The sequence below is a fragment of the Phocoena phocoena genome, chromosome 6 (assembly GCF_963924675.1).
Source record: "Phocoena phocoena chromosome 6, mPhoPho1.1, whole genome shotgun sequence".
Taxonomy (NCBI): Eukaryota; Metazoa; Chordata; class Mammalia; order Artiodactyla; family Phocoenidae; genus Phocoena; species Phocoena phocoena.
In genome coordinates this window covers 105,078,613-105,088,471 of record NC_089224.1, presented here as the reverse complement: position 1 = coordinate 105,088,471, position 9,859 = coordinate 105,078,613, and the positions used below count along the sequence as shown (strand labels likewise).

Genomic DNA, 9,859 nt, shown 5'->3' with positions numbered 1-9,859 from the left:
TTCAGATCCCAACTTGACTGCTTCCTAGGTATAAGAACAAATGACTCCCTAAACCCCAGGTTTCCCCATCTGTAAAATGGGATTATTGGGAGAATTAAATAAGATAATGGGACACCATGCCTCGTTCTTAGTCAGTGCTCAATCAATAGCAGGTGCGGTTTATTCAGTGATCACCCCATCCAGGCCCTTTGCTAAGACTTTTCATAATTATTCAACTTAATGGTAACTACTGCCATAGTCATCGTTATAATCACAGTAAGGTCAAGACCCTGTGTCTATCTATCCAGGTACAAGGGGAAGTCACTTGTTAAGCTTCCAGCCAACATTCCACAAATATCTGCTGAGCATTGATACGCTCCAGACCAGGTGCTGGGCTCTGGCAGATACAAGGTTCTCCTGATTCTCTCCCATCCATATTAAAGAAATAACACAAACAAGATGTCAGGGAAAAGACCAGACATGTTAGCTTTCACTATACATGTAACTGGGTTAATTTCCTTTATTAAACCAAAAACAAGAAGACAAGCTGAAAAAAGTGCGGAAAAGAAAATTTAGTTACATGTTATTTATAAGAGAACTAAAACAAGCTATGGAAAGAAGTAAAAATCTCTAATGAAGTAGCTCTGTATTTATAAATTATTGAATTATGTTTCAAATGAATAACAAACCACACTGAAGTGAAAAAAAGGGCTAATTTAAGTAACTATTTTTTGGTCATCCTTGTGCAGGAGCCATGCTAATCTTCTCTGTATCGCTCCAGTTTTAGTATCTGTACTGCAAGCACCCCAAGTAGCTTTTGAACACAGAACTTTGATATATACGCTCAATCTAAAGATAAAAAGAATTGCAAACAAATGCTGAACTCTACCTAATGGGCTTGTTTTTCATAGTAACTAATTATGAAACTAGTCTCTGTGCATTGGCGGACTGAGTAAAAGGTGAAATGTATTGAGGATGTTGAGAGGCAGGTTTCTCACTGTTGTAGAAGGAACATACAAATAGGAAATGGGGAAGGCCAGGAAGAACACTGTGGTATCGGATGGGAACTGGAGGCATCAGTATGAACTCTTGGATTCATATTTATACGTGTATGTGTTTCCTAGTTCTATCCACTGAGAGGACCTAGAAGCAATGATACCCTGCGAACAGTGAGCCCAGCTGTGCCCAGCTCCTTGCTTCTAACTACCACAATACCATCCTCCCCTGGGGAAACCAGAGCTGCTAGAAGAAATGGCTGGTTCCTGGGCAAGGCCAGAGAAAATATAGGATGAGCCTAGAGCATCCTTTTGTGTCAGAAAATAAGGAAGTGCTCAACGAATAAGAGAGACACATCAAAAGGACATAGCAGCCACCTTGAATGAGCTCTCACTGGCCAAATCTGGAACAATTTGGTTATCAAGTAAATAATAATAGTAATGAATTTTAAAATTTATTTATTTTTGGCTGCGTTGGGTCTTTCTTGCTGCACGTGGGCTTTCTTTTGTGGAGCACAGGCTCTAGGTGTGCGGGCTTCAGTAGTTGTGGCACACGGGCTTAGTTGCTCCACGGCATGTGGGATCTTCCCGGACCAGGGATCGAACCCATGTCCTCGTCATTAACAGGCGGTTTCTTAACCACTGGGCTCCCAGGGAAGTCCCAATAATAGTAATGAATTATAACCCATTGAATAAGATAAGAATTCATGTGCCCATCAACCACTGTATGTATGTATACTGTAAGCTCTTCTTTCAGTAGAACGCTGACTCATAATAATAGAAAATTTTAAGTCACAATTTTGCAATCATCAGAGAAATAATTAATGTAGATAAAGATCAAGATGCTAAAATTAGAGGGTGAAAACTTGATGAGAAATAAAATATTTATATAGCATCAAAGTACTCCCATGCAAATTACTTATTATTTATAAAGAGAAAATAGGGATCGTACAGTAGATAAAACTGGTGGACACCACCTTAACCAAGTGATCAAAGTAACCGTCACCAGTAATAAGGCAAATTGACATCAAGTGCTTCTTAATATGATGTATGGAGAAAGACATAGTATCATTTCTGTGGTATCTCTGCCCCAAATGCATAGCCTGAATCTAATCATGAGGAAGTCTCTGAAAAATGAAAATCGTGGAATATTTTACAAAATAAATGACCTGTACTCTTCAAAAATGGCAATGTCATGGCAGACAAGGGAAGGCTAGGGAACCGTTCTAGAGTTAAGGGAGACTTAAATGTGATGTGTTATTCTGGATTAGAACCTGAACTGGAAGAAAAATGCTCTAAGCTTCACCAAATTTGTATAAGACCTGTAGATGAGATATCATTTTATGTCATCTCTAAATTTCCTGATTTTGCTAATTGTACTGTGGTTATCTGAACGTTCATGTTCTTAGGCAATGTACACTGAGGTATTTAGGGGAAAAGGGGCATCATATTTGCAACTTACCCTCAAGTGTTCAGAAAAAAGCTGTACATAGAATGATAAAGCTAATGTCACAAGATGTGAATAATTGGTGAATCAAGGGGAAGAGTATTTAGGAGGTATTTGTGCTACTCTTCTAATTTTTCTATAACTTTGTCATTATTTCAAAGTAAAAAGTTAAACAGAAAAAAAGAAAGAAAGAAAAAAAACCTGTTTGGATTCTTTTCTTTAAAGAAGCTATTTTCCCTCAAGGAACTCATTCATATGCTTGCCTCTTCAGCAAGTCTAGACTCTTCCTTAGCATTTTAGTCGACATCCCAAACTTTTAGAAACAAATGGAGATTTGTTTATGAGTTCCTCATTCCTCAGCCATGTGGCACTGGTTATGCTCCCTGATCATCAGCCCTTCCTGTCTGGCTCATTGACGGTGTCCACTGAACACTTTTGCATTGCGCCATCTCTGAATCCCCAAGGCTCATCTCTGTACCTGGCCAGAGCGGTAGCATAGGGTAGGAGTTTGTGAAACTGAAAGACGGAAATATCTGATTGTCTTCAGGGGAATAGCAAGAGTTGGAACTGAGAGGGAATGAGGAGGAACCCCACTGGCCTTCTGTGGAGCAAGGGCCCTCATACATGCCTGGACCCTGGACTAGAAAGCTTTGGACGCAGCGGTGCCTGGAAGCCTCTACCCTGTGTCTGGCTGCCAAGGAGATTTGTCTTGGAATGGGCAATCAGGAGACAGAGCAGTGTAAATTCCCCTCTGCAGGGGCGACTCTGGACTAATCCCATCAGTGTGGTTAAGGGTGAGCAGGTGACAGCTTTGCTAAACTGTACTTCAGGGTCCATTGGAAGTTTACCAGCTCCCTCTGGTTTGTTAAACTCACTGGTGGTAAATGAAGTGAACTCTCTGGCTACCCCTCTGATCTTGTGAGTCTGGGCACAGGGCTTTGGGTTTGACTTTCCAAGCTGCCTCGGATCCTCACATCTTGGTTCTTGAAGGCCCTCAGATCGATGGGGCTTGAGGTTGGGATATTTGGAAGTGAGGGGCCATGGATGAGTCTGAGAAGGTGAATGGAGGCCTTAAAAGCCACCCCTGGGATCCTCAGAGCAATGGGAGGAGCCATGGGACAGTGACAGGTAATGGAGCGAAATGGCCAGATTTTCATTTTAGAAAATTCACTCTAGAAGCTAAAGCTGAAGATCAGAGGGTAGGAAGGGACAGCAAGCAGAAAGATCAACGTAGAGGCTGTTACACAAATCCAGGCAAAAGCTGGAATGAGAAGTATTATTTAGACCTTGTTCTATAACAGAAACGGCAAACGTAGCATATATCTCACCACCCAAACTTCTTGTTCTCATGGCAAACATTGCTGATCCCTCACTGTCCTCCCTTGTCCTGGGCCTGCGTGGGCAGCTCCCGTAGACGACCACTACCAATCAATCCAAGTAGGCTCACTGAATGAAAGACATTTGCCCTCTCCACTCTCTGTTAGAGAAGGCAAGGAAGAGCATCAGTTTGAGGATATGCTCGCGTTTGCCGACAACTCACTTTGGGTCTGGCCCGACCTTAGGCCCTGGGGGTCAGACCGAGGGTGATACCCCAAGTCAGTCTTTGAGGTCCCTCATGGTGCATTGTGCCTTGCCCTGCTGTACGCCCTCTGTGCTCCCACTCAGTGCTTTCGCACATCCATTAGCTCATTTCAACCTCACAACATTCCTGGAAGATCAAGGTTGTCATCCCCATTTTACAGAGGAGGAAACTGAGACCAGAGACTTCAGGTAGAGTGCCCAAGTTCCACAGGTGGTAGGTGGCAGAACTGGGATTCAAACCAAGGGCTGTCTGGCTCCCAAAGCCCTGGCTCCTTCCACAAGAAGCTTGTTCCAGCTGCAGCAGCTGTTCAAATCTGTCAGGGCTTCATGCAGAAAGCAGGACAGGTTGGGGTGGGACATCTTGGGAACAATGGCTTTCCCTGTCAATAAAATCCCCGGCTTAAAAGGACCTGGGAAACTTGACTTTGGAATCACCCTATCTAATCCGCTCTGTGTTGAGCCATGGAGAAGGGAGGCCCTGGCCCCTGGTTGGGGGCAGGGGGATCCCTGAGGGGGATGCTGCACAGATGGTGAGGGGCGGAGGCCTCTTGCAGTGGAAGAGAATAAAGTTTCTGTCCTTGCACAGTTGGAATGAGGGCCCCGGAGCCAAGCGGCCAGGGCCAGGGCAGGGCCAGCCAACCTTTGGCACGTGAAATGCCACCCTGAGCTCATGGCAGATAATTCTGCCATAGCAGGGGGGTAATAATTCATCCCCCCTGGCAGGCATGCATCCTGAAAGCCCTGTCTGTTCCTGCCTCATGGGGTCCTTGTTGGAATGTAGGGGGTTGAGGGGCTGGCCCCGGCTGTGGGCAGAGCTTAGACTGGACCCGGTGGGTGGTGTAGCGTCTGGGCACTGCCTGGGGGCAGAGGGAGCCTTTGCGCTCTGTGCCCTAGGAATCCCACCCCCACCCGCACGTCGCCCTGTTGGGGAGAAATGGCTGACATGCCAGGCTAATGCCTGCTCTCTCTCCTTCTTCTTCTGGGGCAGCCGGGAGGGGAGTGCTTCCCTAGGTGCAGCCTGGCATCTGACAGATCTACCCCATCACACCTGGGGTGCTCCTTCTGAGCAGTGGGAGGGTGAAGGGCAGGGGCCCTCAAACCTGAAGGCATGGCACGATCTCCTGGGCAGCTTTAAAAACAGACCAAATCTCAGTCCTCGCCCCCAGAGGCCATGTTCTGTTGTTCTGGGGTGGTACCTGGGCATTGGAAGTGATTCTGAAGGGATCTGGGTTTGAGAACCACCAGTGTGGTGTTTTGAGAGGGTGGTGCTGCAGCTGTGTGACCTTGAACACGTGACATAGCAGTTGGTGCCCCAGTTTCCCCATTTGTGAAATGTGGACAGCAACAGTACCTATTTTGTGGGGTCAGTGGGAGGATTCAATGGGACGATGCTGTAAAGACTCGGCACTGGGCTTCCCTGGTGGTGCTGTGGTTAAGAACCCGCCCGCCAAGGCAGGGGACACGGGTTCGAGCCCTGGTCTGGGAAGATCCCACATGCCGCGGAGCAACTAAGCCCATGCGCCACAACTACTGAGCCTGCGCTCTAGAGCCCGCGAGCCACAACTACTGAAGCCTGTGTGCCACAACTGCTGAAGCCCATGTGCCACAACTACTGAAGCTCGCGTGCCTAGAGCCCATGCTCTGCAACAAGAGAAGCCACTGCAATGAGAAGCCCACGCACAGCAACCAAGAGTAGCCCCCGCTCTCCACAACTAGAGAAAGCCCACGTGCAGCAACGAAGACCCAACGCAGCCAAAAATAAATACAAAACAAAAAAAAATGACTCGGCATTGCACCTGGCATGGAGCACACACCCGGACGCTGTAGACATCTATATCTGTCCTATAGATAGTTATTGACATTTCTTCGTTTCCCACCTGCCAAGGGGAAATTTTAGGACTTAAAGTCCTAGGGAGAAAATCTAGAGGGCAGAGAGAGGTCCCCTTTGAGGACCACACCAAGAGGGGACCAGAGGAGGCTCTTCACTCTGACAGGGAGGCAGGTTGGGAGGTGTTGGCACCTCTGTGTTTCCAGGAGCAGCCCACACTCCTTGGCAAGGCACGGAGACCTCAGGATCTCGGCTCTCAAAGCACCAAGAACACCATGTGCGTGCGGCTACATCTGGCTTCCGCACCTCCCAGCAGGTTCTCAAGGGGAGGGGTGAGCCTCGCTCAGCCTGGTGCCCGCAAGGCTGGCACACAGGCATCAGTCACATTGGATAGCCCGCAGTGCATGACACAGACCTGCCAGGAGAGCTGGCAGATCCTCTGAGCAGGGAATTAACTGGTTACAACGGCAACAGTAGCTACTGCTTCCTGAACCCCCACCCTGTATTGGGCATCACGCTTAGGGCTCACAAGACCGCACAAGCCTTGTCACTGCTCTTTCTGGCAGGTCATGCTGTTAACCAGGCTGGTAAGGGTGCGCCTAAGCTCACTGAGCTCTACAGCCTCTGGCCTCTGTTGGCCATTGAGCTGCCTCAAACACTGAGCTGGGGTCCAGAGCTGCGTGCCTGCCACAGACAACAGAAACGCCACAGCTTTTTTTGCTGCCCAGGTCCCTGGTTGCAGCCCAGGATGGGGTGTTTAGGTGGAGTATTTTTTCCTGAAGATGGGTTTTCTCATTTCCATAGAATTTCAAGACAGAGAGAGTCACTGGAAATATCCCATCTGCCCTCCAACCTCAGTGATCTGAGATTGCATTCTAGAGGTTTCTGCCTGGAACCTGACTGAGGGATGGCCTCAACAAATACACTGCACGAATAAAATGAAAGAAGCGTGGCCCACTCAGGGGCCATGACCTCGGAACCAAGGGTGGCTTGCTCAGCAGACCGTTCATGAACTTGCCCGAGGTTCTGAGACAGATCCCTCGGTTATTTGCAGACATTTGTTGGGGGTCTTCTGGGTGCTGGTGAACAAGTAGGGAGCAAGCTCTGCTTTCATGGAGCTCAGATTCCAGTGACAGGAGACAGGCCCTAAGCAGGAAAACTAATAAATAAATACCTGCTAGTGAAGAGACGAGAGGGCTTGTGATGGGGACGACTTTATTTATTTATTTTTACGTTTTTTTAAAAAATTAATTTTATTTATTTATTTTTGGCTGCTTTGGGTCTTCGTTGCTGTGCACAGGCTTTCTCTAGTTGCAGCGAGCAGGGGCTACTCTTTGTTGTGGCACGCGGGCTTCTCACTGCAGTGGCTTCTCTTGTTGCGGGGCATGGGCTCTAGGCGTGCAGGCTTCAGTAGTTGTGGCACGCAGGCTCAGTAGTTGCGGCTTGTGGGCTCTAGAGCGCAGGCTCAGTAGTTGTGGTGCACGGGCTTAGTTGCTCCGTGGCATGTGGGATCTTCCTGGACCAGGGCTTGAACCCGTGTCTCCTGCATTGGCAGGCGGATTCTGAACCACTGCGCCATCAGGGAAGCCCGATGGGGATGACTTTAGACTCAGCATTGAAGGACAGTTTCCCTGGGGAAGCTGAGACCTGAGTGACCAGAGGGAGGCAACCACGCACAGGTGCAGGCACCAGTGTACCAGGCAGAGGGATGCAAAGCTGATGCAAAGGCTGGGGAGGATGGGGTGGAGAGCAGATGGGACTGGTGCTGGCGAGGGGGTCAGAGAGGGGAGGCCATGGTCCAGATTACCTAAAACCCAGCCATGTTTGGCTTGCTTGGGACTAGGGTCAGCCCTAGTGGAGTCTGAATTGTGAGAGGGACATGTTCCCCTCAGCCTCTGCCATGGTAGGTGTGGCATTGTGCTTCTGACCTGTCTGTACTGTGGGGATTGGGACCCTCGTCATTGCCCAGGGCCACAGGGACAGTGCCCAGCTACCAGGCAAGGCAGGGGCTCTGCCGAGGCTGGCCTGTAGCTGGGGGAGGCCGGGGAGGGAAGGCCTGGCTGAATGAGTGAGTGAGTGTGTGTGTGTGTGTGTGTGTGTGTGTGTGTGTGTGTGTGTGTGTGTTTGGGAAGCTAGTCTAAATCCAAGTCACCCATCAGTGGTTTGAGAACTCCTTGGAGGTACCTAAGCCACCACGTGAAGGGCCATTAAGCCACATGGGAGAAGCTATTCCCTTCCAATCCCATCCCTCTGATTACATCAAGGACAATATCCACTTGCTGCTGGTTTGCCCTTTATGTCCCTTGAACATTTGCTAATCTTCCTTTTTACACAAAGCGCTTTGGCCAGCCTCACCGGCACGGTGTCCAGTGGGATGCGACAGTGCTGCTTGTTCTGTGTCGCATCCCGGTCACCTTGTGTTTGTGGTCACTGGCTTTCTTTTTACTATTGTAATATTCCTACTTAAAAAAATCTTTTTAAAGATTTTTTGTTTTCGTTTTTGCTGACAGCTTATAAAGCTTCCCTTTGAAATAAAATTATTTTAGTAAAAAGAATGAAATGATTGAAAAAAGAAATAGTAAACTATACTGAAGATGGTAGAGGGAAATGACAAAGATCACAACGAGGGTCTGTACATGAAGGACTGAAGTTTGAGAACATGGGACTAAGTGATGCTCAAGGCTCCCTCCCTGGGGTTCTCTCTCTGCAGCTGAAGGCGGGGCTGCAAGGTAGTGTCTGCATACCTTTGGGAATGGCTTGCTTCTCCTCTTCACTGGGAGGGGCCTGGTTGTCAGCCTGAGTTGGATTCTTCTGCCCTAGTTCATAATCCAGATCAGTTTCTAGCAACAAGGCCGATTCTCATAACAAAGTATTGTTTTAAAGTTATTAAATGTCTGTGTTATGATAAGGATGCAGACCATAGCATTTAGTCAAGACTTTTAAATCAAGCTTTTGATCACGTATTTATTTAGGTATTTTCCACCTTGTTGCAAAAAAAGGTATTGTGGCAATTTACAAAAATAGATAAAATACAATATAATAAAAATAAAGAGATCAGGGTAAAGGTAAAAGCAGAAAGCCAGAATGAAGCCAGAGTCCAGTAGGAGACCCAGTACAATTGTTAAAAATAATCTCAAATTTGACTTTGAGCTTCCCATTAGCCAAAGCAAGGAAGAAAACCTGACTGGTTACAAAATTCCTAACAACAGTTAGTTTGGGGCTTTGGTGTAAAGACAGACCTGGTTCAACTCTTGACTCTACTACTTGTTAGATTTGTGACCCTGAGCAGGTTGCTTAACGTTTCCGAACTTGAGGTTCACTCCCTGTAATAGGGAAAAGTAATGCCAACCTTGGGGTTCCTGGGTGGATTAGTGATAATGTATGTAAAGGTGACTTCTAGCTCTAGGAGGGTACTGCTTGGGCCCTCAGCTGCCCTTTGTCCTCACTAAGCTGCAGGTCTTCAGCCATAAAAGGGAGTTGACATCTGTCCCCTCTGTGCAGCATGTCAGAAGCATAGCTGGATTCTAACCTAGTACTCCCTGACTCCTATCCAGGGCTCCCTGACAACCATCCAGTGCTGTGTCCTCCTGTCACCAGAGTGGTTTCCAGTGCTGTCATGGAGGAAAAGGTGCTTTAGAACATACGGGCTTTCAGTAGCCCTCAAGTCATTCCCAGGAAAAACCCCCAGCCTCACCTTTAGGGCTGCCTCCCAGACAGAGCAAATTAAATATTAAGGTCTAGAAATCTCTTGGGAGGACTCAAAGGTGGCAGCCAAAGCCCCTTCACATAGCATGTTGTTCAGAAACACCAGAGACAACTTCCTTTGCTGTCACAGCTGAGGTCGGTAGGAAAAGCTAGCCCTCTCCTTCTTTGTTTGAAGTACTGTTACCAACTGTAATAAATCCCACAACAAAAACTCTCCCCTGCCTCCTGTCACCAATAGAACAAAATCCAGTTGTCTTGGAATTTTCTTTTCTCTGGTTTGGCATTCAAGGCTCTTTATAAACTGACCCCAACCTCCTTCTTGGG

The 9,859-nt window shown here is 47.6% G+C and overlaps 1 non-coding gene across 1 annotated transcript; it reads right to left on the bottom strand.

Annotated features, from left to right (window-relative positions):
* Nucleotides 1-680: 680 nt before the first annotated feature.
* On the bottom strand, nucleotides 681-784 carry LOC136125268 (U6 spliceosomal RNA). The gene has a single exon (XR_010656033.1). It is a non-coding gene; the product is annotated as a U6 spliceosomal RNA (small nuclear RNA).
* Nucleotides 785-9,859: the final 9,075 nt, after the last annotated feature.